The sequence below is a fragment of the Lagenorhynchus albirostris genome, chromosome 21 (genome assembly GCF_949774975.1).
Source record: "Lagenorhynchus albirostris chromosome 21, mLagAlb1.1, whole genome shotgun sequence".
NCBI classification, from domain to species: domain Eukaryota; kingdom Metazoa; phylum Chordata; class Mammalia; order Artiodactyla; family Delphinidae; genus Lagenorhynchus; species Lagenorhynchus albirostris.
Genome location: NC_083115.1, coordinates 13,087,558 through 13,103,281, shown reverse-complemented (window position 1 = coordinate 13,103,281; position 15,724 = coordinate 13,087,558).

Below are 15,724 nucleotides of genomic sequence, written 5' to 3'. Positions count from 1 at the left end.
GGGCTGGGGACCACTCTCACCGACATTGGGACTTTGAGTTTTGACTACCACCGATTCGCAAGAGCTCAACTAGGAGTAGTTATTGGCTATCCCCACTGTCATGAAAAACAATCAGATTTAATCTTGGAAATTTGAATGTATTTTTAATTTGAGCTGCCTGTTATTATCAGTGACAAAGAATTTTCTGACAGGTAAAGTTAACCAGAGATGGACTGGTTGCTTCAGTGGTGGGAGGGCTCATCACCATAGCAGGGGTGGCTGAAGGGTGGGGCAGAGGACCGCCTGGATGGAACGTATTAGAAGACATTGAAGGGCTGGTAATGGTTTTTGTTGATGACTTAAAGTTTTGTAAAATTCCAGATGTGCCTCACAGCTCTCTGAGCAGTCCTGGTAATCTGTCGTTTTTGCCTCAAGTTTCTTTGGTCTTCCAGACTACCCATCAAGTAATTGAGAAACTATAAATAAACGTTAGAAGCAAGCCCCTAATTGATCAACTTTCAGGTTTTCCTTGGTGAGTTTTCTTGAAACTTGGTTCCTGTGTATAATTTGATTCGTGCATCTCTGGGGGAAAGACCTCTCCCCTGATCTTTGAGGACGGTAGCAAATGGCTGCAAAGTCCAGGCAAGGAGGTGGTAGTGCTACATTTGCAGAGCTAACAGTCAAACCTACAAAACGAATACAGTTTCCACGCAAGGAGGAAGGAGGAGGACAAATGGCTGCCAGACCTGTACATTCACCGAATCAACACCAGTCCCAGGCCACAGAGCCCCGTACGTAGATGCTTTGGCCGGATTGCTTGAGTACTGACATAGCCTTGTAAACTGAGACCCTTCAAAGGAGTGAAAAGAAAAAATAAGTTTAGAGGAACGTTTACATAGAGGTTTCCCTTGGGTTGCAGCTGCCCAACTGAATTAGCATCAAACCGTTGCCCTGGAAAAGGGTCATGAGAAGTGGTTTTCCCGGCCTCACACAATGAGCACAGTCAGTATGGAAGCTGCCTGGTTCTCATTTGGAAGAAATTTTCATCTGATCCCACCCTTACCCCCAGACTCCTGCCTTCCTATATGCTTCACTCTATCATTCTGAGGCCCATATATTTGCAAAAAGTGCCTTCACCACTGTCCTTTCTCCTGGTGACGTGGCTGTGAAATTCCTCTCCCTCAATCTTTCTTCCATCCCAAGCAAAACTCCCATTCTTGAGTTCAGACAAGTATCAGTAAGGAGTTTGGAGTGAAAACGCTGAGGGAACTAATTCACACTAAATAGCAAACAGCTGATAAATTCTTGGAGAGGTCCTAACACTTTTTATGAATTCAAGTATCTCAGTTATACAATTTCAGGGTTTAAAAGTTAACCTCTTGAATGGTGGCATCTCACTCACTAAGGTCAAGGGCAAAAAAAAGTTTTAGCATCGTAAGAGTTATCTCCTTTCCTCTGTGTTGCTTAATCTGATAATAAGGAAATGCTGCATCTGGGAATAGCAGATGGTTAACTCCCCAATATTCAGAGATCCACCATGAGGATAGATAAGAATCATGGAAGCCTCTTTGGACATACAAGAAAGGAAAAGCAAGCCCACACAGGGTCCTAGAATTACTGGTCCTTATCCTGGGGACCCCTGAGATAGGGGTTCTCAGGGATGGGCCTCCCACTCCTATTTATTCTCCTTTCCTCCCTACTCGCAGTGCCAAGTGAGGAGTGTCTTTGTCCTTTGGGAGTGCAGGCAGAAGGAGCACCCCTTGATGTTGGAGTTTTGACATTTAAATAATAAATACTAAAACTTACCAAAGGGGCTTCCCTGGTGGCGCAGTGGTTAAGAATCCGCCTGCCAATGCAGGGGACGCAGGTTTGAGCCCTGGTCCAGGAAGATCCCACATGCCGCGGAGCAGCTAGGCCCGTGCATCACAACTACTGAGCCTGCGCTCTAGAGCCCGCGAGCCACAACTACTGAAGCCCACGTGCCTAGAGCCCATGCTCCGCAGCAAGAGAAGCCACCGCAGTGAGAAGCCCGCACACTGCAACCAAGAGTAACTCCCAATTGCCGTGACTAGAGAAAGTCCGTGCACAGCAGCGAAGACCCAACACAGCCAGAAATAAATAAATAAAATAAATTAAAAAGAAGAAAAAAAGAAAACTTACCAAAGGCTTACTACGTGTTGCTACTGCTCTAAATGCTTTAATTCATTCATTTATTCAACAAGTACTTACTGAGTGCATCCTATGTGCCAGTCACTTCTAAATGCTGTTTATTCATCTATTCATCCAGTGCTTGGCCTCTTATGTGTCAAGTATTGTTATAAAGGCTTTTCATTCATTTATTCATTCATTCATCCATTCATTCAACAAGTATTTACCGAGAGCCTCCTGTGTGTCAGGCACTGATCTCGGTTCTATAGTGGTGAGCTAAACAAAGCTTCTGCCTTTACAGAGATGATACTTTATTGAGGGTTGCCAGGCGATGCACAAATAAACAAGAAAACGTACAGTGTATCAGGTGATTTTAAGTCCTACAGAGAAAAATCAGCTGAGGCAAACGGGCAGAGTGCCAGGTAGATGTTGCTGTATTTAGGTCTCATTGATGAGGTGACATTTGAGCAGAGAGCGAGTAAACATGACAAAATCAAGTCACAGGAAACACCAGTACATAGACCCTGAGGTGGGAGTGTGCTTGGCCTACCTGAGAAAAATCAAGGGAGGAAGGGGTGATGGGAACAAGGGGGAGAGGGGTGAACAAGGTCAGTTGGAGCTGGGAGGGAAACTAAGCAGGATCTCACAGGCTCTGTTGGACGGGGAACACATTAGAGTGCTTTGACCACGTGAATGCCTTGTTTTAAAAGCATCCTCCAGCTGCTGTGCTGAAAATAGACTAGGGCATCAGGCTGAAAATCAGGGGGACAATTATATGGCTAGTGCCAAATCCAGGCTGGAGGGGCCGGTGGCTTGGGCTGTGGCAGTTACACTGGAGGTGGTGAGAAGTGGTCAGTCGCCAGTTATCTCTGAAGGTAGAGCCCATGGGATTTGCTGGTGGACTGGATGTGGTACGTGAGAGAAGAGGAGAGTCGGAGATGATCCCGAGGATTTTGTCCTGAGCAACTTCAAGGGTAGAGTTGACATTTCCTGAGACAGTGAAAGTGCTGGAGGAGCTGTTTAGAGGGAGAGCTGGAATGGGAAGAGTTCAGTTCGGGATATTATTAAGTTTGAGATTCTCATGACGATCTCAGTAAAGAACTCGAGGCGGGCATTTCGGTGCTGGTCTGCCATTCCAGGGAGGCGTCCAGACTAAGAATATAAAAGTGGGCGGAGATGGTGTTGAAAAATCCCAGACCAGACACATGAACTGAGCGTGTATGAGGTTAGAAGAAAAGTCCCAGCACAGAGCTGTAGGGCACGCCAAGGTCTAGAAAAGGAGGCAGGATCCAGGCGGGAGATGAAGATGTAACCAGTGAGATGGAAGGAAAACCAGAATCAACGGTTATTCTGGAAACCAAGCCAGGAGGCGCTCGAGAAAGAGGGAACCATCAACCACGTCAAGTGCTGTGGGTAAGTCAGACCAGATGAGGCGTGACTGTTGTCCACTGGGAAGGTGCCCGAGGCCCTAACTGGAGCTGTTCAGAGGAGTGATGCCCCATCAGGGCATGTCAGGAACAACGGTGTTTATATTTAATTCCATGAGGGATATTGTGTTATATTTCTGTTTTACAAATCAGAGAACTGAGGCGCAAGAGAGGGTTGAACACAGCTGGATTGGAAGTCAGACGGTCTACTAGCTCCAGAGGGCACGCCCTTCAAAGCCTGGTGTGCTTGGAACCTGAAGGCTCTCAAATCACCAGGGGCAGTGGAGAGCCGGGAGAAGCCTGCTGGCATCTTAGGACAGCAATCACTAGGTAAAGGGGACAAGAGAACAGAGAATGTGACCTCACACCCCACACCATCCGCCGCTGCCTCAAATTCATCTTAGCTTTTGGAGAGAAATGCTGGCTAAGATGGGCTGGGCAGGAAAGTTACCCTTTGCTTTTTTGATGGTATTTTATGTTTCTAGAAATTAATTCAGAACCCTTAGAGCATGCTAAATCTTCTAATAGTTAGAAGATGTGGCATTAAATTGTCATTGGTAGAGAAGATGACAGTGGCTAAGGGTTGGTGCTGACATAGAGGTGTCTTGCTGTGAACTCCGTGCTCACCAAAATTTATCTACGAACTGATGGCAGTCTCTGTGTGATGAGTGGCAGCAAACTCGTGTTTTTGCTGGATAAACGTCTGGTTACAGGTGTGTTTCCATGTCCGGAACAGAATCCGGGGGCCTCTGAGCTAGAACGGGCTTGGAGGAGGGTGAAGGGCAGATTACTGCACGGGAGCCAGGCTGGAAGGTCAGTGCTCCAGAGCGACCTCGCGGTCGTTCCTGGAGTGGGACCGAGGGAGGGGGCAGCTGGGAATATTCTTCTTCCTGTCGCTCCAGCGTCAGGGCTCCTTTCCTGCGGACCTGGCAGGCTGTCCTCCAGCAGTTACGCTGTAAACCCTGGTCAGCCAAGTCTCCGTTACGTTTTCTTGGGATTGGGGTGTGATCGGGGTGAAGATGGCAATCTGGATTCCTGTCCTTGACGTTAGGAAGACGACCAGGTGTCTGATGGGGCCCCTGGAGGGGACGCAGAGAGGGGGATGGGAGAGCCCCAAAGACGTGCGTCCCTGTTTCGCGTTTTGAGGCTGGTCTTTCCAGCCGGACAGATGGCAGGGATGGGCTCTAGCTGAAGTCTGCAACGACCTCAGTAAGGCTCTTGTTCTCTTGTTCCTTCCAGAGAATTCTTCATCTTGCTTCTTTGGAGCCAGGGGAAGCAGGAGCAGCCAGCATGCCGGCGACCATTTACCCTTTCCAGGCCTGGGAGAGAGAAAAAGCAGCTGACCCAAGGCCCTGGGCCTTCAGCTCTCATGAGCTGACATCCGAGAATCAGTGAGTTCTCTTTGGTGTTGAACTTTCTGCATTTTGAACAACTTCAACAGGACCTCCCAGTGCTTACATGGCTTTCTCTTTACAACTGTTTGTTCAACTGTACTTATTTTTCTCTGTGTGTATCACACACACACACACACACACACACACACACACACACACACACACAGGTTAAGTATCTCTTTTTCCCCCTCATCTCACCTCCTTCAAGAAAAAACCTCTCTGAAAGGGGCCACAGTTTTGCAAATGAACTTTCAAAGCTGAGTACACAAGCCATCCTGTGGTCAAGGTCCTTGTAAACTTGGGAGCTTCATTTTAGCCAGTAGAGCCCTTCTGGCTAAAGCCAAACTTTCTCTTTTGTCCTTATCTGCAAACTCAAAGTATTACCATTGTCCTAAGGAGGGTCTCAAGCCCCCTTCCCAAGCATCCCAAACCAGAGCACTTTAACATCCCTGATGCACAAGAAAGAGTCACGGTTACGCTCCTAATCCTGTGGTCGTAACACTGAGCTGTAAGTCTAGCCCCTGCATTGGCAAAGAAAGAAGCCAAGGCTCAGAGAGGCAGTGAGATTTGCTTTCTATCACACAGCTACTTTGAGGAAAAACCATTTCTCCTCACTCAAAGTGATTTGCTCTTGCAATCATGCCCTCCAAGTAATGCCCGATGGTTCCCATGTACGAATTCAAGTCATGAATTAATGGGAGGGCCAGAAGTTCAAGCCACCAGCATCAAAGGGATGAGAGCTGACATGTACATCCAGGGAATCTGATATGATTGGAGCCATGTGTAGATCTACTTTCTGGGGATAGAGAGAACTGAAAAGCTTGTTTAAACTATTAAGAAAATATGAAGAGAGGGGGAAGATGGTGGAAGAGTGAGACACGGAGATCACCTTCCTCCCCACTGATAAATTATTAAGAAAATATGAATCTAATCTTTATCTGCAGTAAGCAAGGCGGGGAGCTGGGGAACGGGGTACCAGCGGAAGCTAGGTGATCTGTTTCAAGACAATGTTCCCCTGACAAAATGATGCTTGGAGAAAAATCTCCTGGAAGTATGGAATGTCTTCCTGCTATCTAGAATTCCTTGATTATTTCTTCTAAAAGATATTGGTTCTATGGTAGGTCATAACATATTTGGAACTCAGAACTTAAATATTTGTTGCTTATTCCATGCCCAGGGTCTCAGAGGTACTTGAGTGTTTGTTGAATGAATGCAAGATGATTTGTGCTAAATGAATACACCGATGACACATTTCAATGTTTGAATACTGCTAACTGATGGATTACTCTGAAATTAATAAGTTAAATATAACAGGAGCGAATGTACAGCCATGTATTCAGTCTCCAAAATATCAACAGGGACAAGAGGGAGGATACTTGTTTCAACAGCAGGTCAAATGAAACAGACGTGAGAGCTTTAGTTTACAGCTTAGTAAGAGCCAAAGGGATGAAGCACGTACTAAAGAGCTGACGTGATGTTAGACTGTTTCCGTAAAAGAATGGTTTCTAGATCAAGGCTGGACGTCACTACACTGTGCTCTTAGGTGATTCGACCTTACCTGGAGTTGGTAATTAGTTGTCACATCTTAAGAGGGACGTGGATAAACAGACCATGTTCAGAGAATAGAGGGCATGGGGGCTGAAAGTCTAAATGCCATGATTTATTATGCCCTGAAAGAACTCAGAATGTTTGGCTAGAAGAAACAACCAAAAGTGACACCAAGATTGATTAGATGGTACTCTAAAATTCGTAAAGATTTTATGACTGTGAAGCAGTATCCATCATTTATCACCAAAGGACCTGGGGTAGTTTAAGGTGGCAGCCCCAACACGGAAGTCCCTGCTCCCATCGCCTGAAAAGTATTTCAGGTATAAATTAAAATGCTCTACGAGACATTGTTTTCCATAAACAAGGGGTGTAAATTATCCTGACCCACAAATAAAGATCAGCCATATGTTATTTACCCAAATAACCACAGTCTTGTCCGAAATGTTAGATCATTCCACCAATAGATTTTTTTCTATTCTCCAAATCATTAATAAGAATTTTGACGGCATTAAAAGCAACAAAATAAATCAATCCTTAATAAATAATATATAAATGCTCCTCTTCATTCAGCAATGATTTATTAATATCCACTCACAGAGCTGCTTATTCTCTATTGATTCAGGTTTTTAATCACGTATGAATTTGCCAAACCATGTTTCATCCAATTAATATACTTCCATCTGTTTTTAAGGAACTTTAGCAAATGCTTTACTCTATCTATGATTCCCCTTACGTGCTAGGATATGAATGCCGTGAAAGATAATGAAGTTAGTATTGCACGACTTCTTTTGTGAACGCTTAGCTCATTTTCTAAGAAGCTTCACTTCTTTCGCTTAATATTCAATTGTCAGACTGTGCCAAGAAATAACAGGCCTCCTGCTCCCATGTTTGAAATTCATCTTTTTGAAATTTGGAAGATCCTGTTCCCCAAAGAACGTCTCAAAGATTATGACCAGGGTTCTGGGATCTTTCCAGACTCTGTGAGACCTCGTCTGGACTAGGGAGGGGGAAACTGACGTAGAAGAGGCAGCTTCACGGGGGCAGACAGGTTCACTTGGGGGTGATTGCCCAAGGGAGGCACCGTGCTGGCAGGATCCTTAAACCTTGTCCAGTCTCAGCAGGAAGTCATGACATCACACCACGGCCATGTCTCTCACTGACCCTCATGAGAAGAGTGTTTGTGTGGGAACTCAGTATTTCCGATCTAGAGCTAAGTGTTTTCTTACTATTTCTTTACCATTCTAAGCTTTATTTTCCTTCAATGTATCTTTGTTTTACTTTTTTCATTTTGAAGACTTTTCGTATTAAGGGATAAAATTGAAGAAAAATTGGAGGTAATTAGTTCTGTTGTTTATTAGTTGTTGTCACTTTGGACAAGTTGCTTAACCCTACTTTATGGTGTTCAGTTTCATTCTTCCTTAGGCTAATCTTATGTAGCAGTGACTGTCTATACCATCTGTCTTCTTAAGTTCTCTTTCTGTCCATGGAGTCAATCAAAGGCACTTATTACCCTTTTAAAAAATTTTATTGCCACAGCTTATTTTTTCCCAGTTTTACTGAGATACAGTTGATATATAACATTGTGTTAGTCCAAAGTGTAAAGTGTAATGATTTGATGTATGTATATATTGCAACAGGACTACCACAATACGTTTAGTTAACATCAGTCACCTCACACGGATAACAAGTGCTGGAGAGGCTGTGGAGGAAAGGGAACCCTCCTGCACTGCTGGTGGGAATGTAAACTGATACAGCCGCTATGCAGAACAGTATGGTGGTTCCTCAAAAAACTAAAAATAGAGCTACCATACGATCCAGCAATTCCATTCCTGGGTATTTATCCAAAGGAAACAAAATCACTACCCTGAAGAGATATCTGCACCCCCATGTTCATAGCAGCACTATTTACAATAGCCAAGACATGGAAATAACCTAAGTGCCCATCAACAGATGAACAGATAGCCATTTAAAAAATTTTAAAGGTTCCTTTCTTTAAAAATTTCTCCAGACTCGCTCACTCTCACAATCTCATGCAGCCAAATCTTTGCTTCTGATTTTGATCCCTACCTCACCCCTTGGACTGGAAACCTTGGGTTGTCCTGCGGTTCCCTGGACACCTTTTGCCAGGGACATGGCTGGGAGTTCCCTGTGCTTTCTGCCTACACTTTCAGGCCAACCACTGTTCACTCCTGTCCTGTCCTTTTCCTGACACCCTCACCCAGGCTGGACAGCACAGCTGCCTAGGGCCAGAAGGTCAGAGAGTAGCATTGGACTTGAAAGCAATCACGCAATGAGAGCACTGAAAAACCCATAAGACCTCTAGACAGCTCTATCATTACAAAATGTTCTCAATCCTAAAAAGCGATATATTTGAAAGCAGCATCAGTTCAAAAAGCTTTTTTAGGGAACAAAAATAGATGTGTGCTGGGATTTCCAAGGGATTGGATTTCAGAAGTATTTTAATGTTAAAAAAAAAAAGCGTGTCTTAGGATCGGGGAAACGCGGTGTTGTTCTTAGCATTCGGCGCCTGCCCACACTTCCTAGTGTAACGGGTTATTGAACAGGTTGGAGTGAAATCAGGAAAGAGCTTTGTGTTTCCCCACTGCAGTCGCCCTCAGCTCTCCGCCCCCCCCCCCAGGCCTTAGTGTCATCTTGGGCAGATTTTAGAATGCCCTGGTCCCCTTCAAGCCCCAGAAAATCCAGTATAATCCAAATCAAAACTTCACTCCCTCATCCAACAGAAGCTTCTGCATTCTCTCCCAGCCCCACCGCGGCTCGGGTCAGACCTGCTCCTTCTTCCTGTCCCTCCCCTGCTCTCTCTGCTGCTTCCAGGTCCCCGAGGGCCAGAGCCGGGGCAGGGAAAGGGCTCCGCACTGCGTAATGTTCCCTCTCACTGCGGATGCACATATATTGGAGAATTGCTCTGGCGCCTTCTGTGGGTTGGTTAGGCGAACCTCCCCGCCGCTCTCACCCCGCCATCACTGCCCACACTCCCTCAGACGCAGGTCAAGGCTGCACAAGGACCCCAGTCCCCGTCGGGGAAGAGGCACTTGGAGATGCGCTCTTAGGAGGCCCCTCGGCTCTTCCTCTCTGCACTTGGCTACTGGGCTCCCTTCCCCCAAGCCGCCAGCCCTCTTGGCTGTGGTCCTTTCCAAACTGGGGCCTCACAGGTACGCCTCCCTCTGCCCTCTCTCCTCTCCCAATCCTCAGTGGGGGCTTCAGCCAGCGCCCTCCTGCAGGCTGCTTCAGTGGTGAGTCAGGGGCCACATTTCAAGGCCCTCCCAGGAACCCTCCCATGCCCCTCCAGCCACAGCAAGGGGAAGGCTGGAGAGTTTGAGGGGACCAGCCAGCACCTGGCCAGCGAGTGGGCTGTCCATCCCCCTATCCTGAAAATCACTCGAATCTCCGCCGCTGGTGCTTTAAGGTCCCTCTTCATTTATCCTGGAGGCAGTGGGAGGTGGAGGAGGCTTGGGGGAACCACAAGGCTCTCCCTGGTCCTACCATCCTCTCCAAAGAATCCTTCTTCTCTCCTAAAAGCCATGAGCCCCCTCAGATGCCTAGGAGGTTGCTGGGTCTCTCGGCCTCCTCTGTCTAACTTCACAATGGACGTGGTCGGCCCCTCCCTTTAGAAGGTGGGTGGTACTTAACCTTGTCTTTGGTTTGGAGGCTTTGGCAAAAATAAGACACAGGAGGAGTCTCGACCTACCTGTTACTCTTGCTCAACTCAATTTAACAAACTTGGGGGCTTCCCTGGTGGTGCAGTGGTTGAGAGTCCGCCTGCCGATGCAGGGGACACGGGTTCGTGCCCCGGTCCGGGAAGATCCCACATGCCGCGCAGCGGCTGGGCCCGTGAGCCATGGCCGCTGAGCCTGCGCGTCCGGAGCCTGTGCTCCGCAACGAGAGAGGCCACAGCAGTGAGAGGCCTGCGTACCGCAAAGAAAAAAAAAAAAAAAAAGAACTGCAGGTTGGAGACTCCCATGACGTTGGCGAGGTGCCAAGGGAAGACCCTCTAAGCATCCATGGAAGTGCTAAGTAGGAGGAAGAAGCATCCTGACACCAGACTGCAGTGGTCTCAACCAGGTGAGCCCTTTCTTGCTCCCACCCTTTCCTTCACTCTGCTCCTGTTCTGGGGAAGCCTGAATCGAGAAGGAGTTCAAACAGTGATGGAGCCAACAAGCTCCTACACCACCGCCAGCTCCTAATCTTGCACCTGGCCCAAACTGGCAGGAAGAGAGGACTCTAGATTGTATGACAAACTTGAATTCTGGATTGAACTGGACATTTTTATTATCTGAAAAATGGGGCTATTTGTTAATTCCACAGGACCTGCCTGAGATTTCATCCAGGAGCAAAGAAGCAGCATTCAACTTAGCACAGAAAAAATAGTATAATTGCTTTCTGCTTGCACTCTTTTGAGTCCAGCTCGTTTAAGGAAACGGTGGCTCAGTAACAAGAAAGCAGAAGCCATATCCTCTAGGGTCTAGATGGTCTGTGGTCACAGAGGATGATTTGGTTGGAGTCTTGGAAGCACGATCCCCACATTAAGAAGTTCTTATGCATTAGGAACCCACACCCTGAGTGATGGCCCTTTAATCCTTTCTCCTTTTAGTTTCATCCCTATGATTTGATCGTCCATCATGAATAAAAGATGCTATAGGACCAGAGGAAATTCCCGTTGCCATCCTCAAGAAGGAGCTGAGCTCAAGGACATGACAGACATAGGAAACATTTGGCAAAAGACTGAACCCAAGGAGTGAGAGGGAAGCTTAGCCTCCAAGTCTGGACACAGGGTCTCTCTGGTGGGAGCACCCTGTCCACAAGTTCAGCACTTCACGGTGGCTGAGTGTGGGTGTGGGCTGTGGAAGCAAGCAGGTGAGTAAGAGCTCAGGGTGCGGGCCCCCCCCAAAAGATGGGGGAAAGTTGAGGGTGAAGAGAGGGAAGGAGGACTGGGTGGAAGAGGAGGTCTGAGGAAGTTAGAAGGGCTCTGGCAGTGGGTTGCCAGACTTAGCAAATAAAAATACCAGACGTCCAGTCCTTTGTTTTATCTGGTCATTCTACTATAGAGACTGTTGGACCAGGGGAGTGAGAATCAATATCTTTAGCATTTGCTGTTGTGGCCAGTGGAGTCATCCAGAATTAAAGAGAGTGAAACAGTGTGGAAATAAGAGTGTTCTCCATGTGAATCAGAGCCAGGGCAAACGTTAGAAATACTAAGCTGCATCAACTATCATCACCAGGAAACAGAGTCATATGGAAGACACATTGCTTGCTTTGGTGACGTAAAAGACACTAGAGAGAGCAAAGTTACATTACTTGCTTTAAAGAAATACGACTTAAATATAAATGACTCTAAAGGAAGTCACATAACAACGTAAAACATATTAAAAAGTAAGTACCTTCAGCCTTTCATTTAATTTTGAGTCAAATAATTTGGTTAAATGTATTCTTTGTGTGACGCATAATTTCAATCTTTTATTTTGCATTTCTGACAATTCAAATTGTGAGAGTATGTTTGGCACAATTAATGATATTTACTGTCTGCTGGATATTCCTAAAAGGCAGAACATCTTGAAAAATGTCTTCAAGTTATTTCAAACCACTTTCAGATCCTTGTTAGCAAGCAAGAGCCGAGCTCCCATCAGCAGAAGCTTTTGAAAAACTGACAGACACAGGTCCTGATCTGCTAGCAGTATCAGAAACGTGATTTTCATATCAACAGATTCCTGTGCAAGAGGAGGTCATTGGTGCCACCTAAAGGGTCCCCATCACAGGACCTCCCAGCTTCAGTCATGTGATGACAGCCAGCATCAGACATGTTCTTAGAGCAAAATAAAGCTGCTTCCACCTCCCCAATATTTGAAAGTCTAAAGCTCTGGGAGACTGAGCAAAAAGTGCCTCACTTACTCATGCCCTCCCCACACCCACCTCTCAGATGAGCCGTGAGCATCTTGAAAAGTGACGCTGAATATACTTTAGGATAACAGGTAACAGGGCATCGATGAATAAATCAAGAAACCCTTCATGGTGCAAATAGATGCTGCTAGAAGTAAGGGGAGAGCTGAAATACATCTTGCAGATCTAGAGGGAAACTTGAAGCTTAGACAGGTGAAGTGATTCACTCAAGATCAACGAGACAGGGCCAGAGAGGCATTCCTGAGACCTGGACTTTATTCAGTATACTCTTTAAAAATATTTTCTTAAATTTTTAATACAATTTTTAAAGGTTACTTTCCATTTACAGTTGTTACAAAATATTGGCCATATTTGCTGTGTTGTACGATACATACGCTAAGTGAAATAAGTCAGACGGGGAAAGACAAATACTGTCTGATATGACCTATATGTGGAATCTAAAAAATACAACAAACTAAGTGAATATAACAAAAAAGAAGCAGACTCACAGATACAGAGAGCAAACTAGTGGTTACCAGTGTGGGGTGGAGGGACAATATAGGGTTGACGGAATGGAAGGTACAAACTATTGGATGTAAGATAGGCTCAGGGATGTATTGTACAACCCAGGGAATAGAGCCAATGTTTTGTAATCACTGTAAATGGAAAGTAACCTTCAAAAATTGTATTCAGTTTACTCTTAACATCCAGTTCCAAAGTCCAGATTTTTTTTTTAATTGGGTTTTCTTAAACCGAAGTGCACCTAGATTTGTGCTGCCATCAGCACCTGAAATCACAAGTTCCTCTGTGAAAAATGTTGTGATGTCTCTAGAAATTTCTCTCACTGGGAGTCCCAAACTGTTAGTTCCTCACAGCCCCAAAGCCGTCATTTTGGGGGCCAAGGTAGGTCTCCCCGATGATTCGCTATGCCCGAATTTGAACTTCGAACATGACCTGGCATTCTTTCCTTCTTTTCGGATTCCACGTGTCCTGAAAACAGAACAGCAGCTCTTGGGAGGTCTGGAGAGCAGGCCTCTCTCAAGTCACCCTCCCGAGGAAGGAAGAGCCCTTCTCCCCCCTCCTGCCTGCAACCCCTGGGGTCCCACGAGGGGCTGGCCTCAGCGCAAAGCACCAATGAGCTGGTGAGCAGCAGCAGGGCCTCTGCTCAGAGAGGTCTGAGCCGCGGGGAAGCTGATGGGTGTGAGGCAGAGTGCATGGAGGTTCACGGAGGAGCAGCAGGCATCTCTCTGACTATAACTGGGGCTGCGTTTGCCTTGTCGAACATTTGAGGCTGGGATCAGAGTATGAAATAAGAGGATTTACAATAGGCCGCTTGCATCTTCGAGGGGAAAGGAGTGTGCAAACTCGAGGCTGCACCGTGGCCTTGGTTTTCTGGGCAGGAGAGCCCCAGGTGGGCGATAATCATCGCTCTCCTGCCCATCCCCGTGGTCTCCTGGCCGGTCTTCCCGGCCAGACTCTGGGGGGTAATTTGCTCTTTCACGTTGTGGTGTGAGACGCCTTTCCTTCTGTCTTCCTTTCTTTTATTCCTCATTTTCACAGTTTTACTATCTATTTAAAACTTGTACTCTTTTAGAAAATATAATACAAACGCCTGGAAAAATAGAACCAGTGCAAAAGGAATGCAGCAAAAATTGTCTTCCTTCCACCACTGTTCCTCCACGAAAGGGCCACCCTCCGGTACCAGTTTCTAGAGTTTATCTTTCCAGAGGTATTACGTGCATTACCAGCAAAGTCTCTATGTATCCACGCGTACGACGCACTTCCTGCCCCTTGCTGTTCCAGGCATACAGTTTCCAAAACACCATCCTGCTTAAAATATGTTCATAGACCCCAGTTTTCTGCAGGATAAAGCCCAACCTCTTACTGGTGCAGAACATCCTTCACATCCGTCTCCCCAAATGAGCACCGCCTTCCAGCCCGGCAACCACCTCCCTCTAGCTCCCTCCGCCTCCCACCCCACTCCAGGTTTTAGCCTCAACAGATCTCCAGGCCTGTGAGTCTCACTCCTGTTAGTTCCTTGGTCTGAAGACACTTGCCTCTTCCCTCTTCTGCTTGTCAAAAATCATTCTCATCGTTAAAGACTCAGTTCCACGTGTCACTTCTGCTGTGAAACCTTCTCCAAGTTTCCCAGTCGTGTTGACTGTTTCACCTGTCTTAGGATGCTCCCTGGAAAGTTCTGCATCCCTCAATGGGTGGTTCATTTATTTCCTGAACATCCTTGAAATGCCAAATGTGCTAAGGACCAGAGAGACCATAAGCCATAACACAGTCTCCACCCTCAAGGAACTTAGGGTCTAGTGGGGAAAAGTAACACACTACAACAGAAGTGTGTGATGAATACAAGGTGTGGGGCTACACCAGAAAGGAGCCCTTTCTGCAGACTGGGCCAGGACAGATGAAGAGGCAGAACGGAAGCCGATGCCTGAAGGTCTAGAAGGATGAGCCATACGAGAAGTTATGAAGAATGAGTAAGAGTTGAAATATCCCCAGGAGCCGTGGCACACAAAGAGAAAGGCACGTGCAAACGCTGAGGAGCACCAGAGCTCACGTGACGTCGAAGAGCTCAAACAATATGGCCGGAGGCGAGAGCTGTGAGGACAGAGTCAAGTGACTAACGGGAGACAAAGTCTTCTGCTCCGACACGAACAGTTGGCGTAGGAGCAAGTGACTCAACAGGTCTGGCAATTGGAGATTCATAATCTCTGACTTCCAAGTTGCAGCAGCTTCTGAAAGTTTACAGAGGATTTGGGGAAGGCCAAGGGTTGCCACTTACATGATTGCCCTTGAGTACTCCAGTTGTGGGTGTCGATAAGGTGCTGCTAGGAAATTTTTGAAGGTTAGGATTTTGGTGAATTGCTCTGTAAATCCAGGTACATAGTAATAATGCTAAGAGCTGTAGGGATTAGCCTATATTGGGGCCTTACTCTGCTTCCAATGCTATTTTAAGTAATTTACATGTTAGAGGATATTTAATCTCAACTACTTAAAGGGGTGGGTAGACCATTACTATCCCCATTTTATAAATGAGGAAACTGAGGTCCTGAAATGAGGTACTGAGGTTCAGAGGCTTTCCCAGTGGTGCAGAACTTGTCCTTGGTGGAGCCAGGATTGAAACCCCAGCAGTCTTGTTGGAGCCCATATTCCTAACCATTAGGCACCATTGCCTCTCCCCAGCGGCAGTGGGCGGGTGTTTGGGTGAGCACACTGCCAGGCCTAGGAACCCAAGGCTCACTGTTCCAGAGACAGAGTCCGGGAAATCAGGGACAGATGGACAGTAGGTAGGGTGTGCACGGTTTGCCCTTGGCACCCTGAGGC